The sequence below is a fragment of the Ailuropoda melanoleuca genome, chromosome 14 (genome assembly GCF_002007445.2).
Source record: "Ailuropoda melanoleuca isolate Jingjing chromosome 14, ASM200744v2, whole genome shotgun sequence".
Lineage (NCBI taxonomy): Eukaryota > Metazoa > Chordata > Mammalia > Carnivora > Ursidae > Ailuropoda > Ailuropoda melanoleuca.
In genome coordinates this window covers 22,809,248-22,825,569 of record NC_048231.1, presented here as the reverse complement: position 1 = coordinate 22,825,569, position 16,322 = coordinate 22,809,248, and positions in this window count along the sequence as shown.

Sequence of the window (16,322 nt, the reverse complement as noted above, 5' to 3'; positions counted from 1 at the left end):
CCGGAAGAAAATGCAGGAAGTACTAGCTTTCCAAGGGTCGACGCTCTGCAAGATGGGAATATTAAAGAACTTAAGCCACTTACTTCCATCTGCCCTCGGTTCACAACACTCTAAAGCACTGTCCAAACACACGTTTAAGCAGTTACTTATAATGAGGAGACTGAAAATGCTTACTGCCCCACACATTTTCACACAGAACTTGTGCATCTAGTCTCCACTATCTTTACTCTACTCCGTACCCAACTGTACATTGTTGGAAATCATTTTTTCCAGACAGTCCACAAAGTGAAACAGTCTTAAAAGAAGGCTCTTTATTTAAATTCAAAGTGCAAGTGTTAAGATTTTCTACAAAAATACTTTTTTAAAACTAAACTCAAGTTTTCTGCTGTTTATTTGCATTTATGAGCATCTTATCATGAGAGACAGTATATATGTTTAATATTTCTTATGATTTCACTTAAGTATTACTTTTATTATGGAAATAGATAAAACAAACTGAGTTTCCAGTTGAAAGATGTAGGCTAAAACTAAAATATATATATTTCATAACACTTTTGATACTAAGAAATATTCTCACGTATTCAAATGCACATTTTTAACATGGTCAGAGAATCCCATTACATTATTATTCTTTATAATGAACACACAAATGAGTTATAGAATTTAAGGTGAAGATATAATCTTAGCAAACAGCATGATACATTATATCTTTGCACAGTGTTTAAGTTCTTATCTGACACGTTTATTGATAATTTTTGGTATGTTTAATTGATAGCTTACTGGTAATTCTTATCTGGTAGGTTTATTGATAGTTTCTGGTATAGTTTATTGATGGTCTCTGGTATAGTTTATATATATATATATATATATATATATATATATATATATACACATTCTGTTAGAATGAGAGAGTATCATGAAAAGATAGGTTTTTATTTAAGACGATTATTACAACAATTACCAGACAATAGACACTTCTCTCGCTTAAAAACAATAAATAATCAACAGAATTACAATCTATACATATTTATTAGTTGTGGTAATCACACACTTTCTCTATACCCACAGATATTAAATCTACACATTCTACTGCATTATTCTGTTCTTGGTGTGATTTTAGAAACACAAACTACCAAGTAAGATGCCAGTCTCCTCTGGTCAAGCCCGTCTAGGCCTTAATAATCAGAATCCACAGAGGGGTCACTGGAATTGACGTAACAACATATTACCCTTGTCCAAGGTATTTTCCCTATAGCTACCTCCAAACACAGCAAAGATCACCATTTGTTTAGGATTTTTTTTTTCTTGCTAGCTGGCAGGATGGTAAAGATTACCCATTTATTCTACCAAGTCATTACCTAGTGAAACAAATGAACATTTTCTGTCCAGATATTTAACTGTATGTGTTCTTTATACTCAAATGTGTCTTTATCTGAGGAACTGCTGAAATAGTCAACTCTCTCTTACTTAACACTTATGAAGAGTCATGAAGTCATAAAAAGACAAGCAAATTAAAACTTGCTTTTAATTAACATCTAATCAGATTCTTGAATTTATATGTTCAAGCCCTACAAGGGTTCCTCCTTCTGGAAGAGGAGCCATTCCTATACTCAGTGGCAGGGAGTGCAGTCAGAACTTTCGTGTTTGCTGAGTTAGCAGTCGACAGATAATTTCTCCCCCCTCGCAGGCCACAGAGGAAGGAAGTGCCAGGCAACCTTGAACACCATTATGGCTGCACGGTCTAGCAGGTGATCCAGAATCAGCTGCTTTAGATTTCTTTTCACCTTAATCATAAAACATTTCATTCCTACAGAAAATCCAAGGGACTAGGATGACAACTATATACCCTCCATCCAGGTTAATAAATCTTTTTTTTTTTTCAGGTTAATAAATCTTAATGTTGCTATATTTGCTTCAATATTTTCATTTTATGTTTGTTTGGTCTTTTGTTTGTTTGTATTGTTGTTGTTTTTTGAGAAATAAGGTCTAAGAAATACAGTTCCAACCCTCTGAGTATAATTCCCTAAGCACATTCCCCAGCCTAGTCCTGAAAAATGTAACTGCTATTCTTAATCTGTTGTGTTGTAATCCACGAATGCTTATGTACAATCAACGAGACTGCTTGCATGTTTTAAACATTTTTATAAATGTTTCCATACTGTAGTGGTTATCATTCCACAACTTGCTTATTTTCATTGCACATTGTTTCATAGTTTCTACAGTTGATTCATGCAGCTCTAGTTCATTAATTTCAACTACTGATTAGAGTTGCATTTCATGAGCATTTTATAGTACCTATGAATTCCTTAGGAGACATCCTGGCTTTTGTGAAATTTTTTTTATTTACTATTTTAAATATAAAAAGAACATTCTTTAAGACATGTTCTGGGCACTTGTGTAGAGACCTTCTGAGGGCTATCTATCCAGATCTCCCGGTGTGTACACCTTCAGCTTTACTGGGGATGTTTCTATTTGTTCTCCAAAGTGGTGATACTGCATTACAGTCCCATTATCTGTGTATGAGGGCTCCCTTTTCCAACGGGTAATGACTCTCTAACATTTGGCTCTGTAGGCTCTTTGGCAAACTAATACATGTGAAAAGAGATCTCGTTTTTGAAAACTTTGTCCTTTTTTAAATAAATTTTCTCTTTAGATATCTGGCCCTAAAGGATAACTTTACTCACCTTTCTCCTTCTGCTATGTAATTATTTTACTTAACCAAATTCTAAATATATATAATCTACTTATTTATCGATATAGATAGATTTACAATCTTTTAACAGTTATTTCTTTAAATTTAATTGCATTGAGGTCAGACCATAATACATTGTTATAATATTCTTTGAAATTTATTTGAATTTACTCTTTGATTTAGTTTGAGGGTGGAGTCTGCAAATATAACGTATCCTTTAATTGAACATATAATCTAATTGGTTAGGTGAAGGATTACATAAACCTTGTTAGATCCGTCTGTCTCATCATGTATCTATCTTTGCGTGTGTAGGAAAACCTTTTAAATTTTACTCTTAAATTTACTACTTTTACCAAATTTTGTTGCAGTCTTCAGCTTCCTAGAGAGATAAATTGAAATCTCCTACGTTTGCAGATTTTGTTGGTTCCTACTTATTGCTTTTTTTAAATTTATATTTTTGAAGCAGTCTCTTAGATGCAAAAAGTTGGTGAATATTTTCTTTAGTGACCCTATTTCTACTAACGCTTTATTGACTTCAATTTTTCATCTATCATTATTCTACCAGAGCAGCTTTTATTTGGTAATTTCTTGGCATATAATTTTCGATTAACTTATTTTTAGACTTTCTATCTGCTTTTGTCTTAGGAATGTTTAAAGCAGCCTATTAGTTCACTAGTTTAACAAAAGTTTTAAACCCTGTCTTTCAACAGATTATTTTCATCTGTTTGGTTTCATTGTGCTTATCAATATATTTTGTCTCATTTACAATGTCCTATTGCTTGCTTTTGCTTGACCGGTATAATCATTTTTAAATCACTGCTGCCTTTACCTGCATGCCCTTCACCAAGTTGCCCCTCCCTGCAAGATTATATTTTCTAGTTCTACTAATGTCACTTTTACCAAATGACTTGATTTGCCCAGTGAAATGTGAGTGAAAGTAACTCCTGTCACCTCTGAGCAAAAGCACCGTGGGGCAGATTGTGATTTGCTCTGAGCTCATCCTTCCCTATCCTTCCCTATCCTTCCCCATCCTTCTCTCTTTCCCCAAGACTAGAGATTCCCAGATGTGAGCTCGTCCATCAGCCTGACTCACAGAGTGAAGTCTGTGTGCAGCCAAGCTAAGGTCAACCTACAGGACACATTTAGTGGGAGCAAAAAACCACACCTTTAATGTATAAGCTATTGAGATCTGAGGGGCATATTCTAGCACTGCATAACCTCTTAGACACTGATTGAAACTGATTGAAATAATGATCCTATCATTCACTATCCTCCCATCCTTTCCATCCTTCGCTTGGTCAATGCTTAAACAGACAGGTCTTCTATTTTCCTTTTCTTTTCCTCTGCTAATTGGGAAGCTTCAGATTACAACTTTTCCAATGGTTGTCAAGTTTTCGGCCCACAGGAAACTTAGCAAGCATTAAGTAACTACTGATCACTCCTCCACAATTGTGGTATTCCTGGCTCGATTTTTAACTTTACCTTTATTTTAAACCACACACAATAGTCTTTATGTATATATATATTTTTACTGTCAATAATTTATTAAGTTTACCAATATATTTTATTCATTTGTATACAAGGTCTATTGTTTTCACTTGTGATTACTTTCTCCCTCTGGTTTACTGCTCCTTATCTAGGATGTTGGGATGTTGCCTCTGGGTCTCTCATGTAAAACTAAGTCTGAAAATAACAGGTTGTGGTTCCTGCCTCCATGCTGATATTAGGAATAGTGAAATACTGGTCCAGAGGCAGCAGGTCCTGATAAACATGTTGTGTCTTTGTCCTCTCACTCATTAAGCCTGTGTTCCCACACGAACCTCCACCCCAAGATGAGTGCTGTGTGCATTTCCCAGCCAGGGCCCCTGCGAACATGCTGCATGATCCCATGTTTTACATTTGCAACAAACGCCACAAGCCTTGTAACTACTCAGGACTCCGGACTTTTTTTCACTTGTAAAATATCCTACCAACCCCCCACCCCCAACCCTAACCCAACTTACATCTAAGGAGAGAAACTTTTTCTAATTTGCACAAAGTACCTGTATAGTTTAGGGGAAACTAGTTTCCACCTCCATTTAGCAATTTTCATTCCTGTTACTCCTCAAGAGCTCGACTCCCAGCTGCCACTCTCTGCAGCTCCATTCGTCTCTTTGGATTTTTTGTCCTTGGAAATAGAAATCTTTTTAAGCCTGGCTTTGGTTGTTACGTTTTCTCTTTGTGAATGCTACCTGCCATTCAGATGTGTTTAGAGCAGAGTAGCTCTTCAAAGCATATACTTCCTACAATCATCATGAACGACATTTGAATTACCTCATAATTCCTCCTGAAGGTAATACTCCCACCTTCTTGATTCCCTGTCCTCACCCTCCTCCTTTGTGAAACATCAATTCACCCCACGTGAGAGAGGAGTCTTGACATTCTTGTACTTTTTATTTTGTACATTTAGCTGTCTTTGCTTTAGCCAGATTTTAATAGGGCTTTTTCTAAACCAAGACGACTACTAGTTCTGCCTGGGAAAGGGCTGGATTCTGGTTTTGTGAAATAGGGAATGACAGCTCAAAATCCAGTTAATTTTATCCAGTTATTTTTATCCACCAAGCATAACCAGGACTCCTTTCTTCTTAAGTTAACTAGACCAACACCTCTACACAGTATAAGTATGCATTTTCTTCCAAAGAAAACACACACTTCTTTTTTTATTATGTATGTATATATGTATTTTTGAAAACACTAATTTCTTACATGAGGAAAGTCACTGACTCTAATTAGCATTCCTAGTTTCTCTCTCTCTCTTCCCTTATGCCACTCTGTAGAGCGTGCGTTGTGTGTGTGTGTGTGTGTGTGTGTAAAAATAATATCGGCATTATTGTGGCTGAGGGAGTGTTTCCCTACTTCAGGGTTTGCTTTCATGCCCGGGCCCTATATCATCTAAGAGTGTCTTGGGCTGACCTCTCTGAGGCAGATGGCATGCTCCCCAACAACCTTTCTAGTACTTAAGATACTTGATGGCTCAATGCCTACTGCCCCTGTGCATGGTGGGCCGTATCTCTTCAAAACAGATAAGAAAACTGTGCACAATGTGACTATCTCTCACCCACTGTTCTGCTCTGTAATAAGTCCCATCTTTAAAATTCCTGTTTTCTTCTCTGTTCATTTAGACACTGCTGTGATTCCTATATTTCCAAACTCTTAACAGATATTATTTCAATTGCCTGTTCTAACTAGGCTTAATGCAAACATTGAGCTTAATACAATGGGGATATCTGGGAAAGACAGATCAAAGCGTTTTCTTAAAAACCTTACTTTTGGTGACCCACATCTGATCTGACTTCCGATGCATGCTATGGAAGACCCTCTGTCCTGACTTGTTCCTCTAGTTTGGCACGTGTCAGTACTGATAATTCCATTCCCTGTTAGGAAGAAGTGTCTTCTATTCCAGAAGGACAGAAATAGTCCAGCGTGAACCAGGATAAAAATGCTCTCTGCTAATACCACACTTGGAGCAAGAATATAACTAATTTGACATTTGGCACTTTCCACAAATTAGAAATTAATTCCTACAGTCATGGAAAACCCAGCTCTTCATAGGCTAGATTAATAGCTGTCCTTTTTATTTATATCAAATTTATTAGTAGTAGGCTCATAATACATTACTCATGACATTGTTACAAAAATAAAAGGAAAAGGTGATTGTGTATATTAATTTTCTATTGCGCTATAACAAATTACCACAAACATAGCAGCTTTAAAAAAATACCCAGTCACTCTCTCAGAGTTTGACAGCTCAGAATGCTGCATGGGATTGGCTGGCTTCTCTGCTGAGGTTCTTACATGGCTGAAATTGAGATGTCTTCCAAGTTGGGCTCTGATACTAGGCTCTGGAGAATAATTCATGTCCAAGCTCATTCAGGTTTTTGACAGAACCCACATCCTCATAGTATACATCTGAAGTCCCCATTGCCTTGCTGGCTGCCAACTGTGGACCTCTCTCTTCTCCTAGAGACCATCTATATTCCTTCTTATGTGCTGTCCTTCATCTTCAGAAACAGAGCATCCCAGTCCTTTTCACTCTTGGAATCTTCCTGACTTCCTCTCCTGCCACCAGCAGGAGGAAGTGCTGCCTCTAAATGGCCCAGGTGATTAGATTAGCACAACCAAGATAATTCCCTTTGGAGTAAAAAAATAAATCTTCATGGGAGTAACACTAGGAAGCAAAGGTCATAAAAGCCGTCTTAAAATTCTACCTGACACAGTATGCATTCTCTCTGAAAGCGTAAATTCATTGAATATACTCTCTATGTATTATATTCTGGTTCTCATGTTAAAGACTCAGGACTGGAAGATGAATGAGATGATGAAAGTGTGTCACAAACCAAGGATTATGATTAACCAACGTCTGTGCATCTAAAGATTGAATTAAAAAATTAAAAATAGGGGCACCTAGGTGGCTCAGTCAGCTGGGCATCTGACTCTTGATTTCAGTTTAGGTCATGATCTCAGGGTCGTGAGATCAAGCCCCACATGGGGCTTCATGCTGGGCGTGGAGCACGCTTTAGATTCTCTCTCTCCCTCTTCCCATCCCCCCCAAAAAAGGATTAAAAATATAATAGTAAATCCTGTTTTCATTTTCTTTGGATATATAACCCAAACTGGGATCGGAGGATCATAGGGTAGACTTGTTTTTAAGTTTCTGAGGAAACTCCGTACTGTTTTCCATGGTGGCTACACCAACTTATACTCTCCAACAATGCAAAAGGGTCCCTTTTCTCCACATCTCTTGCTTTTTTGATGATAGTCATCCTAACAGGTGTAAGGTGTGAGATGATAGCTGCGCCCTTTTACTCATTATATTCATTGTAGCATTATTCACAATAGCCAAGATATGGAACAACCTAAGTGTGCATCAGTGGATGAATGGGCATAGAAGATTTGACATGTGTATAAAAGGGAATATTATTTAGCCATATGAAAGGACACTCTGTCATTTGCAACAATGTGGATGGACCTTGAGAGCCTTATGCTAAGTAAAATAGAAAGACAAGTATTGCATGATATCACTTATAGGTAGAATATAAAAAAAGTCAAACTCATAGAAACAGAGACTAGAATGGTGGTTACCAGGAGCTGGGGTGCTGGGGAAATAGGGAGATGTTAATCAAAGAGTACAAACTTCCAGTTATAAGATAAATAAGTTCTAAGGTTCTAATGTACAGCATAGTAATATGTATTATATACTTGAAGGTTGTTAAGAGGGTAGATCTTAAATGTTCTCAAAACAAAAAAGAAATGATGATTATGTAACATGATACAGCTGTTAGCTAATGCAATGGTGGTGATTATTTTGCAATATATATCAAATCAACTCAGTTGTATAACTTAAACTTATATAACATTATATGTCAATTACATCTCAATAAATCTGGAAAGAATTAAAAAATAATAGTAGATTAGTAAAATATGGATGTATCACCAAAGGTCTGTAGCCTAAACAGAGAACAAGAGTGTAAATAGCGGCATGTAATAGCATTTGTGGTGCCATGAGAGTATTAAGTGCCGGATTCTAGGGAGCTTAAAAGAGGAGTCGTCCATTCTACCAAGGAACTGGTAAAGCATCAAAAGATCCCCAAAGAAGACCACACACAACTGTTTTTGAATGACAAGTAAGTCATTATGAATTTTGCAAAGTAGCAAGGACATTCTATGACAGGGAATCTACAAAAGCAAGTTGGAGGTAAGACATATATTGACCTGTTTGCAGAAGCTAACAAGCCATACAAAGGAAGTGAGGATGACAAAATAATTTACTCACATTGTTGTTGGAGCCTCCATGAGTCATAACCCACACTTTGATAAAGAACAATGATGAAAATGCAAGGTCATTTATTGGCATGAAGTTTCTTGTCTCAAAATCCATTAGTGGCCTAATGTTTCTTTTAATAGCAATTCTAAACTCTTTTTTGTTAAAAAAAAAAACAAGATATTTAATAATAACCCCATTGTATTTACTCAAATCAGAACATTTAGAGTTTTTATCTGTTTAAAACAATACCCCATTTTTTTTTTAAGATTTTATTTATTTATTTGACAGAGATAGAGACAGCCAGCGAGAGAGGGAACTCAGGCAGGGGGAGTGGGAGAGGAAGAAGCAGGCTCATACCGGAGGAGTCTGATGTGGGGCTCGATCCCATAACGCCGGGATCACGCCCTGAGCCGAAGGCAGACGCTTAACGACTGAGCCACCCAGGCGTCCCCAATACCCCATTTTCTAATTGGTATAATTTTCTGTTCCATGAAGACCTGGTTCCCCACATCATCTTACAGCCTCTCCAGCTTTCTCTGTCTTAAAGTATCTAGTCTGCTCACCTCTTCTTACTCAACTTCTGCTCCTTATGGCATAATTCAAATTTCTACTCCCTGAAGCCTTTCCAGCCTTCACTGGTTTTGCCATGTTTCAAATTTTCTCTCCATGAAATTTCTATTGGACATAATTAGCACTTAAATCAATTCTGATCTTTTTTTAAAAGATTTTATTTTTAGAGCAATTTTAGATTCTCAGCAAAACTGAACAGCAGGTGCAGATAGAGCCCACATACCACCTCCCCCACACATGCACAGACTCCCTCACCATCAGCCAGAAGGGTAGATACATTCACAACTGATAAATCCACACAGACATATCATTACTACCCAAAGTTAGAGTTTACATTAGGATTCACTTCAGTGCTGTATATTGTGTGGGTCTGGACAAACGTATAATGCCATCTATCTACCATGTATCATACAGAATAATTTCACTGCCCTGAAAATCTTCTGTGCTCTCCTATCCATCCCATCCTCCCCCCAACTCCTCCCAATCACTGATCTTTCTACTGACTCTGCCCTTTTCTTTTCTTTCTTTGTTATTTTATTTGTGTAATATATGCCTCTCTGGGGCACCTGGGTGGCTCAGTTGGTTAAGCATCTGCATTCGGTTCAGTCAGGCTCCCCGCTCAGAGGCAGGCCTGCTTCTCCCTCTCCTCCCCACCTGTGCTCTCTGTCTCTGTCTCTCTCTCTCAAATAATTAAAATCTTTAAAAAAAAATATATATATATAACTTGATAAGAGAATTTATGCCTTATCCTTGTTGATCTTTGCTCATATTAATAACTATGTGTGTTACTCGATTGTCAGATTAAGGGTTCCAGAAGACTTCAGGCTTCACAAAGACATCTTGCCTTTAAAACGTACATAAAAGGATCTGAACTCCCAATCCACAACTGATGGTATAATTTAGGTGTTTATATTTACCCTTATGGCATTTAGCTCCAAAATCCAGTTTCAATTGAGTTACTAATCCTGTCTCTGTCTTTAGTATGGATTGTCTGCTTTCCATAAATGTCACCCTCAAACTGGATACCACACTAATCTATTTTTTTCTAGACTACCACGGCAAGTTTTTGCTGTTGTTGTTATGGGTTGTGTGTGTATGGTATTTTTTTTTTAATATTTGTATTTATTTGACAGAGAGCAAGAGAGCACAAGCAGGGGGAGAAGCAGTGGGAGAGGGAGAAGCAGGCTCTCTGCTGAGCAGGGAGCCCGATGCAGGCCTCGATCCCAGGACCCTGGGATCATGACCCAAGCCAAAGGCAGATGCCTAACTGACTGAATCACCCAGGTGCCCTTCTGTTATTTTGTTTTTAATTCTGGATAAATGGGGAAGATATTACTTTTATAAATTATCATCCCCAATTTAAATACTAGTAACACAAATTTTTCAGGTCATTGCTACTAAAGATTATCCCACTTGGAGTTCCACATTCCCACCGTCTTATTAAATCCCTTTTTGGCTCTCTCCACCCACAGGCCTTTTGAAATAGCATCTGGCAGGACAGCATTGTGCCTTATTCTTCAGAGTACATCAGTTCTTGCTGGCGTCACACCCTCCTCATCTTGCGGGCAGCCCAGCAACATAACAAGCTCTGTCACCTGTGTTTATTTCAGCCAGCAGAGCCCTCTGCCCCCTGCTAGCTCACCAAATCCTCCCAACATGAAAATTACTGCTTTGCTGCACCTTAGGTCAGGTCACATTCTTAGACAGGGCCTCTCCAATTTATCCTGTGCGAGCAAAAGGGAGGTAATGTCAGGATTTATGATCCTCTAGGCGAAAGAATAATGGAGGGACTGCTCTTCCAATTACATTTATTAATTAAATTAAAGGTGAGCTTTGCCCCTACAGAAACGTGAGATTCGAAAACTCATGATGAGGATAGTTCCTTCAGTGTGGGCTGAATTCTTTTCTCTTGAATTCTTCATTTACTGGAGCTCCCACTCTCACTGTTGCCAATAGGAATTTTTGCCATACAAAGGTAGGAATGTGTTCCTGGGAATTTAATTATTCCTACAACAGAATTCCTGTTTTATTGAATATAAATAGGTATGCCTAGTTATGTTAGAGATTTTATCGTACTTAAATACCAATAATTATTCAAACAGATTTATTGAAGTTTAATGGCAATGTAATAATATTGTCGGTATGTTTTATATGCAATAGTTGTTACACCTCATTAAACAGGTTGGTAAATGATCCATTGCTGTTTAATTAACATGCAAAGACTGTGTTATTAAATCTTAAACTGTAAATTAAATCCTGATTTGAGACACTTAAATTTAAAGTGTGATTGAAAACTTCTTTGGGCATGAGCCTCCAGAGTCCCTTTTATTTTCCTTGGTTCCTTCCTGTCCTACTCCTATCGCACACCATACTTTGGAACTGGAAAGTGGACTGCACTTAATTTGCATGGCTGAATTTTTCTGAATGGAGAAAGGCATGCCTTTCTAGTAGCTGAGCAAATTGTGAATGGAGAATTTTATTTCGATCCAATTTCTTACATATGGAAGATTACTTCTTAAAAAATATATTTAGGGAAAGAAATAGCCCAAAGTTTTACAACTATTCCCTCATACTTTCATAGCGGGTTATTTTGCAAGCTTGGCAAGCTTTATTTGGCTAATTCCGAACTGTTTACTAATGGCAAGATCCATGGTGCACGTAGGACTCTTCAATCTTTGCTGAACAAGCTGGCTATAAAAAGAGCAGGTTTAGGTTAAGTGGGCAAGTGTAGTTTCTCTATTTTTAATAATGAGAATCAAGTCCTGCTGAAGTTTATATGTATTTCAGAAATATACAGAGCTGAGATTTTCTGGACTGTGTGTTGGAGTTTGCTTGATGGTGACCCAGAGAATATCAATAAAATATTCTCCAGATGTTGTATAACTTTTTATATCTTCTTTTGTGTTCTTCCAGCTTGTGGAACACAAAACAGATCCCTTGTGTTAGAATTTATATTCTGTGCATCTTTCCTCCAATGCTAAGCTAGAATAGCTTTCAATAATATTTTAGCATTGTATAATACAAAACATCCTGAGATTAGGGAAAATTGCAATTTCAAATAACTTCCAATAGCTTGGCTAGATAGGGTTGAATTATTTTCCCATAATTCTTTGGATAATATGAATAATGCTAAAAGGTGCATACATTTTCACTTTGAGTTTTTAAAGCATTTTTAAAAGATATTCAGTAAAGCTTATTTGACATACCTGGATATAAGATTATAGTCCTCTCTTCTATATCTGTAGATTGAGAAAAAAAGTCAGGTATTATAGAATAATAATGGCAACATTTTGTAGAGCAGCATCATAAAATATATTCTCATGGAACTTCATAAACATAAAAGTAAAAGTGTTTCCCAAATTTTACCTTCATGAAAGTATTTGTGCACATATGCTCAAAGTGTTAATCCTGGAATTAATAGTTTGTCTGGTAAACTTTCTGCACCCCCCTACCACCATCACCACCCCCCATCTCATCACATCACTCAGATGAACATCTCTTCTATTGAAAATCAGCTCAACATTGAATATTTTTTTAAGTAGGCCCTACGCCCAACGTGGGGCTTGAACTCACGACCCTGAGATCGAGTCTCATGTTCTACCAACTGAGTCAGCCAGGTGCCCCAACATTGAATATTTTTTACAGCCTTTACTGTACTCCTGTAAGGAATTAGCTTCTTCTTTGGGATTGCTCCCTCTCAAGATACTACACTGCTCTACTGTTGAGCGGTAGAGCAGTAAGAAATACTTATGTATTTCCATGGTTGCCTCTCCCTAACTGACCGTAGGTAACTTGCAGGCACAACCCATGCCAAACTGGTCTCCAATCATGAGCCCAAGTAGAATGATGGACACATAGTTAAGAGCTCAACATTTTTAGTAAATGAATAAATAAATATTTACGCTTAGGATACTAATATAAGCATCCACAGAGATTACCATTGCTGCATTTCGCCTCCTTAATTGTTTTTGTCCTGTGGTTCTGCGATGTAAATGTGCACCATCTTTGAGATGCCCTCCATCTGCTATCAAAAGCTTCTTACAGGGTTGTCACTGGTCATTTTCCTTGAGTAGAATTCCATCAGAGTCTCTGCTCCGAGAGGTGCTTAACATCTGATCAGTCATTGTGGGGCAGGGCTTCCTCCAGGCAAGCTCTGAAGTCACTTCACTCATGCCACACAGGGTCTTAGCACTGCTGTCACTTAATATTTGTGAATTATAGATAGACTGGAAATATGTACAAAAAAACACATTATTTCATCAGAAAAACATAAATAGAAGTGGCCCAATTAAACTCTGAACCTCAAGAATAGTGTAATATTCACTATACATTTCTAAGAAAGCACCCCTTTCTCTGTGCATTTCTCCAAGATGAAGAAATCATCACTACAGAAGTTTGTTAATTTGAATTTCCACTCTCATTTTAACTTAAAACTTAAGATAGAATTAAAATGTATATTTTCTATGTAAATGTATAATTGTATGGCATTTATATATTTACTTGTGTCTTTGCCTCCACCAACGGAAGATAAAGTCCTCTAGACTGACTTTTCACGGCTGAAACCAGTCTGCCTGGAATAGCGGCTGCTTAGTAAATACATATGGAATCCATGAAGATTCAATTTCTCTTTTTATGAATTCTATTTAAATACAAGGCCTGTGTGACAGTTTGCATTTATATGGTATGTTTACATTATTGCTTTTAGTCCTATAATGGCTCTGTATGGTACGTAATTCAGATGTAATTCATGTAATTTTACACATAAGGTAGTGGATAAATATTAAGAGACCTGCCCAAATTAACAGGGCCAGATAGAGCTGGCAATAAAGCTAATCTGCTCTTATTTTCAATTCAGGGAAATCTCTGTCTTACCAAGATAAATAACTGAAAATTCACTTACATTTGTGAAAATATGATTTGCTCATTTCTAGTGTCCAAATACACAGCTTGGTAAAGAGAACCGAAATTTGACAGACATCTTAAGACATTCTTCTATTCTCTTTTTTGACCTCTATCTGTCTCTCTCTCTGCCCCCATTTCTCTCTCTTTATTTTTTTCAATTAATTCACATAGATTATATACATAAATGCACAAATATACTTTCTTACATTTGTGTATGTTCAGTAGCACTTTTTCTTTATAACTATCTGTTGAAGGGATTTAAAATATTTGAGAAAAGATGAAATGATGATTATATACTCTCAAAGAGGCATATTCTTATTTGCCAGTGTCTGCAGAGAATTCCACTGGGCTTTCCTAGTGATTACTGTTATTTCATGCTAAAAACTCTAAGAGCAACCACTTCATATAAAACTGAAAGCATCCAACAGCCAAGGCTCCTGTACATAAAGAAGAGAAGCACAAAAGGAGACTGATTAGCAAGATAGTATGAGAAGTCTTGCTGACCTGGTCCTGCATAAAAATGGTGAAAATTACTTAAAAAGTAACAGCAACAAAAATTAAAGCCTCTGGAAATGATTCTAAGGGAAAACAATACATGAATAAATAACTACTCGTGAAAATTTATGAAAAATTGGTAAGAAAAAAATGAGTCAAATGGGAAGGTAACATATACAAATGATAAAAAATGATCTACCAAGAATCCTAGAGCTAGCAATGTTGGCTTTCAAAAAGGAAGGCAAACTTAAGGAAAATATGATAAAGCCTAGTCATCCGCTAAAAAATATTTTCAAAATATATAGTGAAGGGGCACCTGTGTGGCTCAGTCAGTTAAGCAACTTGACTCTCAGGTCATGATCTCAGGGTCATGAGATTGATTGAGTCCCACTTTGGGCTCTGCACTGCGTGTGGAGCCTACTAAAGAGTCTCTCTCTCTCCTTCTCCCTCTGCTGCTCCCCCGGCCACCAGCACACATGTGCTCTCTCACCCTAAAAAAAGAAAAAAAAGTGAAAAAAATAATTAAAATGGATCACAGACCCAAATGTAAAAATGCAAAGTTATAAAATTTCTAAAAAATAACACAGGAGAATTTCTAGATGACCTTGGGTCTGGCACTGACTTTTTAAATACAACATCAAAGTCTTGTTCCCTTTAAGAAATAAGTGATAAGCCAGACTTCATTAGAATTAAAGATTTTTGCTTTGCACAAGACAATCTTAAGAGAACTAGGAGATATGTGACCACAGGGAAAAACATTTGCAAAAGAATATCTCATAAAGGATTGTTATCCAAAATATACAAAGAATACTTAAAACTGAACAATAAGAAAATTATCAACTTGATTTTAAAATGGGCCTGGGATGTTTGGATAGCTCAGTTGGTTCAGTGTCCCGCTCTTGGCTTAGGCTCAGGTCATAGTCTCAGGGTCGTGGGATCAAACTCTGTGTTAGGGTCTGTGCTGGGTGTGGAGTCTGCTTAGGATTCTCTCTCTCTCCCCCTCTCTCTCTCTTCCCCCTCGGCCCCTCTTCCCTCTTCTAAAATAAAATAAAATAGGCCAAAATTCTGAACAGACACTTCACCAAAGATATACAGATGGCAAATAAGCACATGAAAAAATGTTCAACATCATATCTCACCAGGGAATTGCAAATTAAAACAACAATGAATTACCACTACACATCTATTAGAAGGGCTTAAACCCAAAACAATGGCAATACCAAATGCTGGCGATGATGTGGGGCAACAAGAACTGTCATTCATTGCTGGTGGGAATGCAACATGGTACAGCCGCTTTGGAAGACAGTATGGCAGTTCTTAAAAAAAACTAAACATTCTGTTACCATACGATTCAGCAGTCACCCTCCTTCATGTTTACACAAACGAGTTGAAAACATGTCTACACAAAAACCTTCACATGGAAGTTTATGCAGCTTTTTTCATAATTGCCAAAACCTGTAAGCAACTAAGATGTCCTCTAGTATCTGAGTGGATGCATAAACTAGTACAACCGACAATGGGATATTATTCAGTGCAAAAATGGAATGGGCTATCAAGCCGTGAAAAGACATGGAGGAACCTTAAATGAATACTTCCAGATGAAGGAAATGAATCTGAAAAGGCTAAAAAATTACATGACATTCTGGAAAAGAGCTATGGAGACAGTAAAAAAGATCAGTAGTTGCCACAGGTGTCCATGAACCTTTGTCAATTGTAACAAATGTATCAGTCTAGTAGGAGATATTGATAATGGGGGAGGCTGTGTAGGTGTGAAGGTAAAGGATATCTGGGGTATGTCTCAATTTTATAGTGAACCCAAAACTGCTCTAAAAAAAACTAAATCTATTAAAAATCATGAAA